At 43.1% G+C, this 15,094-nt stretch overlaps 1 long non-coding RNA gene across 2 annotated transcripts; it reads right to left on the bottom strand.

Annotated features, from left to right (window-relative positions):
- Positions 1–255: 255 nt before the first annotated feature.
- Positions 256–15,086, bottom strand: LOC122485468. Of its 2 annotated transcripts, XR_006297883.1 has the most exons (3): positions 14,943–15,054; positions 11,519–11,721; positions 256–298 (listed from the first exon to the last, which is right to left on the bottom strand). It is a non-coding gene; the product is annotated as an uncharacterized LOC122485468 (long non-coding RNA). The 2 variants fall into 2 exon arrangements; XR_006297878.1 differs by lacking the exon at positions 256–298 and having other exon boundaries at positions 11,073–11,721; positions 14,978–15,086.
- Between the last annotated feature and the right edge of the window lie 8 nt (positions 15,087–15,094).

The following is a 15,094-nucleotide window of genomic DNA, read 5'->3' as shown; positions in this document are numbered from 1 at the left end:
GTAAGAATAGGATTCTACATACTGGTCAAGGTCACACCCATTATAACTGTAATAATGGCTCATGAATCTCATGCCAGGCCCTGGGCTAAGCGCTTTTCACTAATTTATTAAAAATATATTTGGGGCGCCTGGGTGGCTCAGTCGGTTGGGCGTCCGACTTCGGCGCAGGTCAGGATCTTGCGGTCCGTGAGTTCGAGCCCCGCGTCAGGCTCTGTGCTAACAGCTCACAGCCTGGAGCCTGTTTCAGATTCTGTGTCTCCCTCTCTCTGACCCTCCCCCGTTCATGCTCTGTCTCTCTCTGTCTCAAAAATAAATAAACGTTAAAAAAAAATTAAAAAAAAATATATATATATATTTAAATATGGGGGCACCTGGGTGCCTCAGTCAGTTAAGTGTCCAACTCTTGATCTCTGCTCAGGTCTTATCTTAGGGCTGTGAGCTGAAGTACCACATCCAGTGTGGAGCACACTTAAAAAAAAAAAAAAAATATATATATATATATATACATATGAAAAAAATATATATATGAAAAACTACATAAACAATTATAAAAATGTAAACAGAGGCTGCATTTACAGATGGTCTCAGGTCATTCAAGCAATGTAGCCTTGTGGTTTTAGCACATGAGCTGTAAACAGCCTTAGGTTCAAATCTTGGTTCTGTCATTCATCAACTATGTGACCTTAGCAAGAAACCTCTCCTGGCCTCAGTTTGCTCATCTGTCAAATAAAGAAGCATGTAGCTCACAGGGCTGCTCTGCTGATGAAGTGAAATGATAAATGCAAAACTCTTAGCACGGTCTCTGGTATGTAGTAAAGCAACTTAAGAGAGTTTATTACCATTATTGCTGCCAGAGTGGAGTGCGAGTCCTGACCTAAAGTAGGGCGTGTTGGGCCAGTACCCACTTCTAACTTCATACATCTCCAACAAAGATCTAGAGAGATCCAGGGAACACTGCTAGGCCAGAGTAGTCACTGAGGTGGCACCCAGAGCTGGAAGCTGGCAACCTCTCGTCTTCATGCTGGATGACTCTCCCTTCACAGATGGCATGGCCCAGAACTGGCAGAAGACCTTATAAAATAGGTTGCTTCAAGAATTAAATAAACAAGCAATGCCTGGCACATAGCAAATGCCCAATCACCGTTAAGCATTATTATTATCATCTATAATTTTATAAGACATTTGCTAAGAACACGACTGCAATAATAACAATTAGCATGATTGTTAGCATAGACTCTTGGAGTTTGGATGTCTTGGGTCTGGAAGCCCAGTCCTTTCACTGTTCCTTAATAACAGCATTCCACCTTGTTTTGGACGAACTTCAGCCCTCCATCCCACGGTCCTGGCGGGGCTGCCAATCACAGTCCTCTATTCCAGACCCTGACAGTCCCGTTAAGCCTCATCAGCCAGAGGCCACCAGGAAGGAGCCTGCAGTGATGCAATCATATTTCTTGCCTTGATGTGGTGAGGTGGGGCCTTCCACAGGACTGCTCGTGTTACTCTTTAGGACTCAGGATTGAGAAAAGCAGAGTTAACTGGGGATTGAAAGCTGTTGTGTCATGAGGGTGGCTGAGTAGTTGGTTGTCCTCCGTAATAGATGAGAATGGCAAAGAAGGCCTTTGTCACAGATCAGAAAGCATCGGTCACCCAAAGAGAGGTCCTTATGACATTTCATAGTTTCTATGTGACTTTGGGAGAAAGTATTTCCTGTTGGCTTTCCAGCTGGCTTTATCTTCTCTGTCCTCCTGGCTTCATTCTTGGGCAGTGCAAGCTGATTTTCACTGTCAGTCCCAGACCCAGTTTTGCTCTTTCAGCCCCAGGAGTGACTTCAGACAGAGACACTTTTCCTCAAGACATGTTACTGGTATTTGCTAGAAAATTGTCATAATGAGAATTCAAACCTCTGATGACCATAACATGAAGAAACCCCCAGGAGTCATGCAAAGACCAACCTACAGTGACAGGCAGCACCTGTAGTGGCACTCAGGCCCTGAGCTGCGGCAGGATGCTCCGGGAGCCGGGCAGGGTGCCCTCAGGTGGAGACGAGGTCGGAGCATGGGAGCAGAGCCCCAGGGGGGTGCAGATCCATGGCTGCTGGTGCTAACATGCGTATAACAGCCTGGTGTCTTCCCGGCCTCCTGGAGGGCTGAGTGCTTAGTTACTTTTGCGATTCTGGGAGCTATTGTAATCTTTTTTCCAGGAATATCTGTTAAACCAAGCCACTCAGTTTCTGCTGCTTTCCACCCCAGAACCCTAAATGACATATCTCTTCCTGTGTTTGCTGCTGGGGATAGAGAGGAATGGGCTGCAGTCCTACTTGGACATACTCACTGACTACTTGTGATTAAAGGGAGTCATTATGCTCATGACAAAAAGATTCTTGCTTTTGGGGCTCCTGGCTGGCTCAGTTGGTAGAGCATGTGACTCTTGACCTCCAGGTTGTAGGTTCAAGCCCATGTTGGGTATAGAGATTATTTAAAAATAAAATCTTTAAAAAATAAAGATTATTCTACCCCTGAAATCATTGTTGCACTATATGCTAACTAATTTGGATGTAAATTTTAAAAAATAAAATAAAAAAAAAAATTCTTGGGGCACCTGGGTGGCTGAGTCGGTTAAGCGTCCGACTCTTGATTTAGGCTCCGGTCATGATCTCACAGTTTGTGGGTTTGAGCTCTGTTATCAGGCTCTGTGCTCTCAGCACAGATTCTTGGGGATTCTCTGTCTCCCTCTCTGTCTGTCCCTGCCCTGCTTACTCTCTCTCTCTTTCTCTCTCTCAAAATAAATAAGCTTACAAAAATCCACTCCTGGGTCCTCCCCACTCCACCCCATTTTCCTTCCATAGATTTGATGAAGGCTTTCTCTGACCCCAGCACCTGGCCCACAACAGCCTCAGCAGACACAGTGAAGGGATGGACGGATGGATGGACGATGGGATCATCTCCATTTCTACACAGAAGGAGACAGTCTCAAAGAGGCTTACAACTAGCCCACACACCTAGTATCAACAAGTGGTAGAACAGAGGTTCAAATCTGGGCAGAGACAACTACACCAGCCTGTGTCTTCACACACCACACTGTGTTTCTCTTGTTTGCCCTGGAAAGGAGCTCTCTCCTTTGCTTGGATAGGAGAGAGCCAAGGTACCAAGAAAAGACTCCAATGTCAAAACAGCACATTGCAATTTGGGGGTTCCTCAAAAAAGGTAAACATAGACTTACCATGTGACCCAGCAATTCCACTCCTAGGTGTAAACCCCAAAGAACTGAGAACAGCTATTCAAGTACGTGCACACACATGTTCACAGCAGTGGTTTGAGTGGTTTTTTATTTTTTAAAATTTACTGCACTCCAGCCCGTCCTAACGGTTAGCTTGCTTCAAGCTTATGCATTCCTTGCTTGCTAGCCTGTCCCTTGATGCACAGCAGAAACAACTTACTTTCCTTGACATTTGCAGACCACTGGTTTTGGGGCATGAAGAACCAAACTTTTCCAGAAGATAAGCCTTCGAAAACAGCTGCCACTGATCCAGCAAGTCTGTGAAGGGTCATGTCCACATATGAGTAACCATCTAGGCACCTGCTTCTCTTGGGTGTAGCCCCCCCACCCACCTTTTTCCCATGCTTTCTCCTTTAAACCCTACAGCTTCCCCTGGACAGGGAAGATGGTCTTTGAGACATTAGTCTATCATATTCCCAAGTTGCCAGCTTCCTGAATAAACCAACCTTTCCTTTCCTTCCATCATTCCTCTCTTGATTTTCAAGTGGTGAGCAGGTGAACCTAAGTTTGGAACTGGTTCTCTGTCCTGTAACATTTATAATAGTCAAAATGTGGATATAGCTCAAATGCCCACCAATGGGTGGATAGATAAACAAAGTGTGGTATATGATATTATGGAATCTAATAAAAAAAAAAGCATGGATTACTGATACCTATTACAATGTGGATAAACCCTGATAACAATATACTAAGTGAAAGAAGCCAGACACAGGTCATATATTTTATGATTCAATTTATATGAAATATCCAAAATAGGTAAATCCACAGAAACAGAACACAGATTTGGCGGCTAGAGGGGCTGAGAAGAGGGAAGAATGGAGGGAAACAGCTTAATGAGGAGGTGGGTCCTTTTTGGGGTAAGGAAGATGTTTTGAAACTAAATAGAGGTGATGGCTATACACTGTGATTGTACTAAATGCCACTGAACTGTTCATTTTGAGATGGTTAGTTTCATGTCATGTGAATTTCACCTCAATTAAAGAAAATCACATTCCAAGAGTCACACTAACACTCAAACATCAAATGTCTCCCATGGTACCTCTCCCAGTCCCAGGCACACAGTAGGTGCTCAATGAATGCTTGGTGCTTTTTAACTGGTTTTTAGGCTGTGTTGGATAAGCCCCCTTTTGGAGGAAGTACGATTGAATGGCTAAGACTGACAACAGCTGGGTTCAAGCCCCAGATCACCCATTTACATGACCTCGGGTGAAATTCTAAACCTCTGTGTACCAGTTTTCTCGTTAGTAGAATTGGAATAACTGTCCCTACCCCATAGAGTTGTTCTAAGGACTGACATGATAATGCATGCAAAGCACCTAGCACAGTCCACATAACACAATACCTTCTCAGCGAACATCAGCTCCTAGGATGACAGTGATTATCTGCTACAGTGGGTTCTGCTCCCAAACTCTCCATTTTCCAGTGCTTATCATACTCTCTCTAACACATTCTGTGCTGTAGAAAACTGGTTTTGCCAGGAAAGAAGCTATTCTTCTCAAGGCAGACTGACTCTCCAGGGAGAAGACTTTCAGCTATGAAATTCCAAGGAGGCTATGGAGTACCCTTCTTGTTTGTTTGTTTGTTTGTTTGTTTATCTCCATCAGCAACAGAGAGCTCCCAGGAAGTGAACTCTACACAGAATAATGAGAATGGTTCCTGTTTCCTTTGGCTGCCTGTGAAATTTAGTGCATTTACTGTGAGCTCTGTTTCTTGGTCATATGCTATGTGGGATGACATTGCTCTCCTTCCAGCCCCAGGCTGCTTCCTGTGCTCTGTGATGTGGAAGAGACTTGGAGACGTGGGAAACATCCCACACAGCTGGTCCACCAGCCTCGGAAGTCCACCCTAGAGCAGAAGAGTCACCAGGCTCAGGAAACATCCTGTCCACACCCTCAAACGTATCAAACCTGTGCCTTTTGTCTATGCCCAGGTCACACACTTGATTTTTGAAACCACTGTTTTAAAAATAATTACAAGTGGGACATCTGGGTGGCTCAGTCCGTTAAGCATCAGAGTCTCGATTTTGGCTCAGGTCATGATCTTGAAGTTGGTGAGATTGAGCCCTGCATCGGGCTCTGCGCTGACAGCGCAGCACCTGCTTGGGATTCCCTCTTTCCCTCTCTCTCTCTCTGCCCCTCCCCTGCTTGTGTGCACATATACTCTCTCTCAAAATAAATAAACTTAAAAAAAATAAAAATAATCAGAAGCATTTAGCAGAGGTAATGCACTCACAAAGGATAAAAAAAAATCAAACAAGGGGCATCTGGGTGGCTCAGTCGGTTGAGCATCTGACTCTTGATCTGACCCTGGGTCATGATCCCAGGGTCATGGGATTGAGCCCCACATCAGGCTATGCACTGAGTGTGCAGCCTGCTTGATTCTCTCTCTCTCTCTCTGTCTCTCCCTCTCTCCCCAACTCATGCACACACGCACTCTCTCTCTCTCTCTCTCTCTCTCAAGGTAAAATAGATAAAAATTTTTTTAAAAATCAAGCAGTATGAAAAGGAAGACTTCCTGCTCCTTTTGCTTCAGCTTCCCAGCTTTTCAGTTCTCCTCCCCCCAAGGAGATCACCACAACTGTTCTAGAATATCATTCCAGAGATAGTCTATAGGAACATGTATTTATTCCTACCTCCATGACCCCCATGCATATTCAGTGCAAATGATACCATACCTGGAGTTCTGCATCTTGCTTTTTTATTTATTTAAAAAACTTGTTTTATTTATTTATTTTGAGAGAGAGAGAGAGAGAGAGAGAGCGAGCAGGGGAGGGGCAGAGAGAGAGGAAGAGACAGAGAATTCCAGGCAGGCTCTGAGCTGACAGTGCAGAGCCCGATGTGGGGCTTGAACTCACAAACCACGAGATCATGACGTGAGCCAAAATCAAGAGTCAGACACTCAACCAACTGAGCCACGCAGCCACCCCTATTTTTTTTAAAGTTTTATTTTTTGAGGAGGGAGAGGGGCAGAGAGATGGGGACAGAGGATCTAAAGTGGGCTCTGCACTGACAGCAGAGAGTCCAATGTGGGGCTCAAACCCACGAACAGCAAGATCATGACCTAAGCCAAAGTCAGACACTTAACTGACTAGGTCAGCCAGGTGCCCCATCCTTGTTTTTTTTTGTTTTTTTTTTTTTTGTTTTTTGTTTTTTAACTTAACTATGGGGGTAGTCTTTATAGCAGTTCACAGAACTCCTCCTTCTTAACTGCTGCATTATATGCCATGGTATAGATGTGCAAAACTTTATCCAACCAGTTTCCCCATGATGGGCACTTACGTTGTTTCCAATATGCTCCTTTAAGAAGCAGGGCTATAATGAATGACCTTTTAGGAGGAAATGAGAATTACAGTTCCTTCTGTTGGGGGTTGGGGGTGGGGATTCTTCTGTTACTCTTGTACTTTCCCCAGAGTTGCTAGTTTATACAGGACATGTTCTGTACTTTGTCCTGCACTCTCTATTAACTATCTATTAACTTTCAGGATGCCCTGAACGTATTCAGCTTTTTTATTAACCTATTTTTAAAACTAATTTATTATCATTTTATTTTTTAAATGTTTTTATTTATTTCGAGAGAGAAAGAAAGAGCATGAGCAGGGAAGGGGCAGAGAGAGAGGGAGAGAGAATCCCAAGCAGGTTCCGAATTGTCAGTGCAGAGCCGACACGGGGTTCCATCTCACTAACCAGGAGATCATGACCTGAACTGAAATCAACAGTGGAACGCTTAACCGACTGAGTCACCCAGGGGCCCCCATTTTTTTTTTTATTTGAGAGAGAAAGAGGGGAGAGGGGCAGAGGGAGACAAAGAGAATCTTAAGCAGTTTCCACGCTGATTTGAGCTGAAATCAAGAGGAGGATGCTCCACCAACTGAGCCACCCAGGTGTGCCATGTACTCAGCTTTTTAAAATTAAGTTACTAAAAAGTTTCAGTTATTTTTCCTCCACCATAATTGGTATTTAAATCAATTAAATGGCCACACTAACTGAAAAGCATAACTCTACCAATATAGATCTGGACAACCCCTTATGGTCTCCGCAGGTTTAACTGAGGTAATTATAAAAGGGAAGGCTGCAAATTAAAGGTACTTATTTTCACATTCAGGAAAGGAAAATACTGTTCTTTGGCTAAAGTCCCAAGCGGTGAACACTACCCACCATTAATAAAAAATAGCGATTTTTGTTCTGAAAATCAGCCAATCAGCGATACTCACCCCGGTAACCAGGCTTCCGAAAGTGAGAGATTCGAGGAAGGAGAGCCCCCTGCCTCTGAAAGCCAGCCAATCAGTGACAGCCCTGTGCTCCTAGACAACAGCCAATCAGCAAGTCCCTCATTCCACAGGCCAGGCTTCAAAGTTAGCAAGTCAAAAGCAGCCTTGCCCTAGCGATACACGAACACAGCTGAGGGTCCTTAAATTCCTAAATAATTCCTCTTCCTGAAAGTCCACCAGCTCCTTGTCACACTCCCCCCACCCTTACAGAAAATCAGCTCTATCTTTGTTCGGGAGACTTGGCCGTAAACGCACACGTCTCACTTTCAAGCAAACATGAAGTTCATCTTTGTGCGTCAGACATAAAGTTCAATTTAATATTAGTTCGCAAGTATGCAGCCCTTTTAACATCTGGACCCCTGTTTATGATTGGTTGTGAGATCAGACTTCGGGGTGCAGGTGCATTGTTGCACCTGTGAGCTCTTCACATTCAATCTCTGACTCTTGGACTTGTTTCTATTGTCTATTTTTTATTTGTGTATATTTGAACCCCCCCACAAACAAAAGCAACCATAAATTTTGTGAACTTTCTGAGCATAGTCATTTAGTGAGCGAGGAAAAATTCCTTTTAAGGTTTCCACAGTGTGCAATTGGTCATTTCATATTTTAAAAATGGTGGAAAGCCACATATAAACCAGCATATGGTAACAGCTACGCATAAGAGATGTATGATTTCCTCAACTAGTGTTAAGGGGAGTGATAAACAGATTTTTTTTTAAAAGAGAGATTCAGGTTAAAATGATAAAATACTTGCAGCAGAAATGTAATGGACTTCCACACTGTGTATCATCATCAGTCTTCAAGCTCAAATAACCATTCAAAGATACTACTGCTGAAAGTGTTTTCTGATTCTAAAATTGTAAGAAAATTTTCAAATAGTAGCATCCACTTCTATAATAAAATTGTAAAAGCTGTATTTAGTATTGTTGAAATGATGAGAGACCTAAATGTCTCACCTTATGGCACAGCCACAGTGCAAGTAATCTCAAGGCAGAAACAACTTTTCTTTCGTGCAATATTTTTTCTGGTTAATAAAGCTTGCTAATAGGGCTATTCTGAGTAGAATCTCTTCCAGGTAAGACCTCAGAAAGTTTCTGCAAATTTATGCAGAAACTCTTTTACTGAGTTCATCACACACAGTTCACCACACACACACACAGACACACACACACACACCCCAAAAGGGCCCAGGAAACTTCTGGAGGTGATGGAGATGTGTATTACCTTGCCTGTGGTGATGGTTCACAGAGGTATGCATATGTCCGAACTCATCAAATCACATACATGAAATATGTACAGTTTTATTGTGTATATAAAAAAAGAAATGTTGAAAAAATTTTTTACTGCTTTTGTTGGAGATATTATGAACATAACTTTTGGTGAATGTTTGTATAAGGGTATAAATCCTGCTTGTTCAAGGTTGAAGCACAACATAAATAATTCTATGGTTAGTTATCCTGCTGATATTCTGCATAATGCTACTCAACAGTACCTGATGTCTTTTTTTAAAAAAATTTAATGTTTATTTCTTTTTGAGAGACAGAGCATGAGCAGGGGAGGGGCAGAGAGAGAGGGAGACAGAATCTGAAGTAGGCTCCAGGCTCTGAGCTGTCAGCACAGAGCCCAACATGGGGCTCGAACTCGGGAACCAGGAGATCAGGACCTGAGCCCAAGTCGGATGCTTAATCGACTGAGCCACCCAGTCACCACTCATGTCTTTTTTACTGAGATTGGAGTAACTGTCATGAAATTGCTCTCTTACTTCAGCACTGATACTATTCTAAGTGAGCAATTTAAGGATTTTGATTTTATTGGCATTCAGTATTCTTCATTTCTCTTATGTTCAAAAACCATTAATTCTCGTTAACACACAGTTGAGAAAAATCCTCCATTTATGTGAAGGACTGAGATGATACTTGAATTCTAAAGAAAAGGGTTTTCTTCTCTAAGAAATACTCTCTAAGAAGCCAGTTGGTTCAAAATTCCTGTTGGCTTTTTTTTTTAATTTTTTTATTTTAACGTTTATTTATTTTTGAGACAGAGAGAGACAGAGCATGAACAGGGGAGGGTGAGAGAGAGAGGGAGACACAGAATCTGAAGCAGGCTCCAGGCTCTGAGGTGTCAGCACAGAGCCTGACGCGAGGCTCGAACTCACAGATGACAAGATCATGACCTGAGGTGGAGTCGGACGCTTAACCGACTGAGCCACCCAGGCGCCCCCTGTTGGCTTTTTAAATAATGCATTGAATGAAGTTTACTTCTTTTTCTTTCTTTTTTTTCTCTTTTCTTTCTTTCTTTCTTTCTTTCTTTCTTTCTTTCTTTCTTTCTTTTTTTTTTTTTACATTTTTTAATGTTTTTCTTTTTTGAGAGAGAGAGAGAGAGAGTAGGGGAGAAGCAGAGAGAGAGGGAGACAAAAAATCCAAAGCAGGCTCCAGGCTCTGAGCTGTCAGCACACGGTCCGACCCGGGACTCAAACCAATGAACCCCGTGAGATCATGACCCGAGCTGATGTCAGTCGCTCAACTGACTGAGCCAACTCAGGTGCCCCTACTTATTTCTTGTTCATAGTTTTCAGTATCAATTTGGCAGTAGGATTGTGCAAATTGAAAGAACAGCTAACAGTGTAATGGAGGTGCTCCATTACTAAGGAACTTGTTGAATGTGTTAAACGAGAATTGATGAAAAACTTGTCCCTTTTATTATCAAAACTCTTGTTAAAAAGGACATTATGTATGAACCAGAAAATAAATTTCAGCCCAGTAGATAACTATTTCAGCACCTGCCATGATTATCTTTTGAAATGGGTTTCATCCATTACAAAATTTGACTATTTTACTTGGATGTTACTCAACACTCTTTTAGCATGGGAACAAGTAGAATCAACATGGGTAACACAGAAGAAAAAGTGAACAAAAATTGAAGACCATGCTCCTTTTTGCTGGTGGACATTTTACAAAATTATTGATCAAGAGATGCAGTAGAATCCTGCAGAGTTGGAAAAGCAGGTTATGCTGTGAAAGATGGTATCATGTGCTTCAGCCAATCACATTTGAAGCGCAACGCTCAGGGTTGGTAACTTTTTGCAAGTAGATGTTCCATATGCTGGCTCATAATGCTAATGCTGAGCACGATTTCTCATTAACAAAGGTTCACTGGTCAGGAACAGAATAAATTGAATGTGGGGTTCCTGGGGAGCTCAGTCGGTTAAGCGTCCAACTCTTGATTTCAGCTCAGGTCATGATCTCCCAGTTTGTGAGTTTGAGCCCCGCATCAGGCTCTGTGCTGACAGTGTACGGCCTGCCTGAGATTCTCTCTCCCTCTCTCTCTGCCTCTCCCCTGCTCTCGCTCTCTCTCAAAATAAATAAACTTAAAAAAAAAAAAAAGAATGTGATCACTGCAGACATCATGTTAACATGTAAATGGAACAAAGACTGTAACTTCAGGGAATTTTATAAGCAAATTCTGCAAAACGAGGAACTATTAAGGAGAACCAAATAACCAGGGAAATATAATGAAATAAACAGGTGTGTAATTTAGATACTTAGAATTTATTTCAGATAAACAACTCTGCTTTTAGAATAAGTATGTCTCATGTAATTTTTATCCCAAAGTATATGCAAATAGGCATTAGAAATAATTCAAATTTAACTGTGTCCTGTGTTTTTACTTCTTGAATTGGTGAACACCTTACCCGTAGCCTCTGTGCCTCTGTGCCTTTGATAATCCCTGTCTATAATGCCTTCTCCTTCTTCTTCAATGACCAAATCCTAATTCTCTTTTGAGACCCATCTCAAAATGATCCCTTAGCGATGGCTAACTGTGCCAGGCACTGTTCTAAGTGTCTTACATCTATTAAGATCATCTGTTCCTCCCCGAGGTAATTATTCTTGGTTATAATAGCATATACTATAAGGAAGATATTTTTCATATTTTATGGATGAAGCAATCAGGGCACAGAGAAATTAAGTGACTTACCAGAAGTTACCCAATCAGTAAATGGTAGAGCTGAGATTCATAGCCAGAGAGTGTGGCTCTGAAGTCCATTCCATGATAAGCCATTCACGTCTGTTGGATATGGTTGCCCTTGGAACCCAGCCACCATGTTGTGAGGAAGCCCAGGCCACAGGGAGAGGCCCTATGTGAGTGTTCCAGCCGACAGCCAGCATCAACCACCAGGCCTGTGAGTAAATGAACCTCATGATTCCAGCTCCAGCCTGTGAGTCTTACATTTGAGGCTCCACTGTACCCTGTGTGAATGTCTAGCACATTAGAAATCATGAGAGATGATTAAAAATACATGTTTTTAAAAGGATTCTTCAGAGCAGTTTTAGGTTCACAGCAAAATTGAAAGGAAGGTACAGGGGCATCTAGGGGGCTCCGTCAGTTAAGCTTCCTATTTTGACTCAGGTCACGGTCTCACAGTTTGTGGGTTCCAGCCCCACACTGGGCTCTATGCTGTCAGTGCAGAGCCTGCTTCAGATCCTCTGCCCTTCTCTCACTCTGAAGCTCTCCCACTCACACACACACTCTCTCTCAAAAATAAATAAATGTTAAAAAAAAGAGAGAAGGTACAGAAAATGCCCATATACCTCCTGTGCCTACACATGCACATCCTCCCTGGTTATCACCATCTCCCACCAGAGTGGTACGTTTGTTGGAACCGATGAACTTACACTTATTCATTGTAATCCGCCAAAGCCTATAGTTTTCATAGGGGCTCATTCTTGCACATTCCATAGATTTAGACACATGTATAGAGACCTGTATCTACCATTATAGCATCTTACAGAATGGTTTCACTGCCCTAACAGTTCTCTGTGCTCCACTTATTCATTCCTTCCTCCTCCCTAACTGCTGGCAACCAGATTTTTTTTTTTTTTTTTTTTTTTTTTTTTACCATCTCTCTAGTTTTGCCTTTTCCACAATGTTACACGTTTGGAATATTACAGTAGACATAGCCTATTCAGACTGGCTTCTCTCAGTGATAACACACTTGAGTTTCCTTTCAGGTCTTTTCATGGCTTGACAGCACATTTCTTTGTAGCCCTTACTGAACTTACTGTTTTTAGTCATTGAGTTTTGGGATAATCTATTGTGCAGCAATAGATAAGTATCCTTCCAGAATTTCCTCTAACTAGTCTCATGGTAAAAAAAAAAAAAAAAAAAATTACCTATGTTTTCACTCATCCATTCACCCGGTTATTGAACTTAACGATATATCTGGCTTCAGACATGGCTCAAATGATGTCATCAGGGTTCAGTATCTGTTTTAGATGGTTCTACTTTTCTCATTGGCAGTTCTAAGCTTTCCTGGATTTTACAGCTCCCCCAAATGTATATCCTCAAAATACCAGCATAAACCCCAAGGAAGACCTGAGTCATCTGCTGTAACAATGAGTCATGTCTTCAATTTCAAGTCACAGAAAACTCTAACAGTGACTTAAAGTTTAAACCATAAGGATATTTGTTATTTACTTAGGAGAAGTCCAGAAGCAGGAGTCCCAGCATTGGTCAAATATTAAGAAGTTCTTTCTAGCCCTCACTCTATCCTTACACTTATTGCCTCATGGTTATAACATGGCTTTTCCAGCTCCAGGCATCACATCTGCCTTCACGGCAAGAAGAAAAGGCAAGGAACAGAGACTGTTTGGCAAGCATGTCACTTTTCTCTGAAAGTAAAGTAACTTCCCAGAGCCATCTTTTTACTTCATTGTCCCGAACTAGGTTACCGGGCCACATCCTGGCTGAGGAGCTGGGAGAGTAGTTAACTTTCCAGTAGCCACAGTGGGAAGCCACAAAGGAGAAAGGAGCCTGTGAGCCGCCCTTGGGTTAGTATCTTCCCTGTCTGCCTAGAGCTCTCTAATTGATTAGATCTTAGGCCAAAGGGCAGGGCCAGCTTCACAAAACTCGTATGAACCCTGGGGACCCAGCAGGATTTTCTGGGCCTGGGGGCCAGATGTTTACTCCGAACAGGGGCAATGAAAGAGTAGAAAAACATCTGTCACAGGAGAGCTGCAGAATGTTCCACTCTATGGGTGAATCCACAATTCTTTTAATTAGCCCATTTTGGTTCTACAAGAGGATGGAAGGCAGGGTGTGGGTAAGATGAACCCCAGGCATGCAGTGGGAGGAACATGAAGGGGCAGGAGGTTAGGGTAGAGAACATTTGGAGGGTGGAGAGTGGGCTGTAAGGAAGGTGGGAGGAAATAAGGGGTAATGATGGCTGGCCATGAAAGCCAAGCTATACTACTGTATCATCGAATACTTCCAACAAATACATAAGGTCAATGTTACTAATCCCACTCAAACCCCTTGTTCCAGAAGAGAAAATTCAGAGCTGGAGAGGTTGAGTCCTTTGAGTCACTCACTCAAGAACTGGAATTGACTACCAGATCTTTCCGATCTGTCCCTAAGCTCTCTGATTCCAGAGCTGCCAGCCTTGACATGGACCTGGAACTGGTTCCCTACAAAAAGGTAATGGGGGTTGGGGTGGAAGGGACAGGCCCGCTTAAAGTCACATGAAGTCATTCTTCCTGGACAGATCCGAAGGCAGCTGCTGATGAGCACCCCTCCTCCCCCATTTATCTGATGCGTTTGGAGACTGGGGTTGTGAAACATCTACGGTCCTCATGTGGAAATAAGATTTCTGACTGCATTTTTTCCCCCTGCAAATTAGCTCCACCACTCCTTCTCATCAGGGCCTCACCAGACTAACACCACCTCTATCAAGCTGGCTTGGAGCTGCAGGTGGGCCCACGGGGAGCCGTGAGCCCAATGACGGGAAGTGCAGAATGTGGCCACCTAGCTCATTGTGTGGTGTGTTCCCATTTCTGTAAAATAGAAGCACATTCAAGGAAAAACAATTTGGAAATGTAGTCTAAACTGTTAGCAATGTTATCTTTTTTTTTTTTTTTTTTTTTTTTTTACATCCAAGTTAGTTAGCATATAGTGCAACAATGGTTTCAGGAGTGGATTCCTTAATGCCCTTTAGCCATTTAGCCCATCCGCACCCCAACAACCCCTCCAGCAACCCTCTGTTTGTTCTCTGTATTTAAGGGTCTCTTATGTTTTGTCCCCCTCCCTGTTTTCATATTTTTGTTAGCAATGTTACCTTGAGGTGGAGACCTGGGAAGACCAGGGACCTTCCCTTTTCTCTAGTATAGATTGCTGTAAAGATTAAGCTTTAAAAATAAAGCAAGAAAAATCCAATTATATTTAAAGCAAAGAGGTTGTAATATCTAGGTAAAACCATGACATCTAAAAGTTAACCTGAAGGCAGAGCTAGGCCCAACTCTAGGAGACTCGAAGGAAGCGATTCTGCTCTTCCTGCCCCCACCCTTCCCCAGCACTAAAACTCAGGCCCCAACCCCAGGCCAAGCACTGCATTCCTGGGAGTCACCTGAGGCCCCCAAGTCCCCGGACTCCTGCACGAACCCAGTCTCCAAGCCTCGCCTCCCACGGCTGTTCCCAGCCCTGCGCGTCCCTGGAGCGGACATGAAAGGGTGGCTGGCCCCGGTCAGGGCACAGTCCACCGGGAGCCAGGGCCCAGCA

Source organism: Prionailurus bengalensis, chromosome A1 (assembly GCF_016509475.1).
Source record: "Prionailurus bengalensis isolate Pbe53 chromosome A1, Fcat_Pben_1.1_paternal_pri, whole genome shotgun sequence".
NCBI lineage: Eukaryota > Metazoa > Chordata > Mammalia > Carnivora > Felidae > Prionailurus > Prionailurus bengalensis.
The sequence above is the reverse complement of the archived record's forward strand: the minus strand, read 5'-3'. Positions and strand labels throughout refer to the sequence as shown.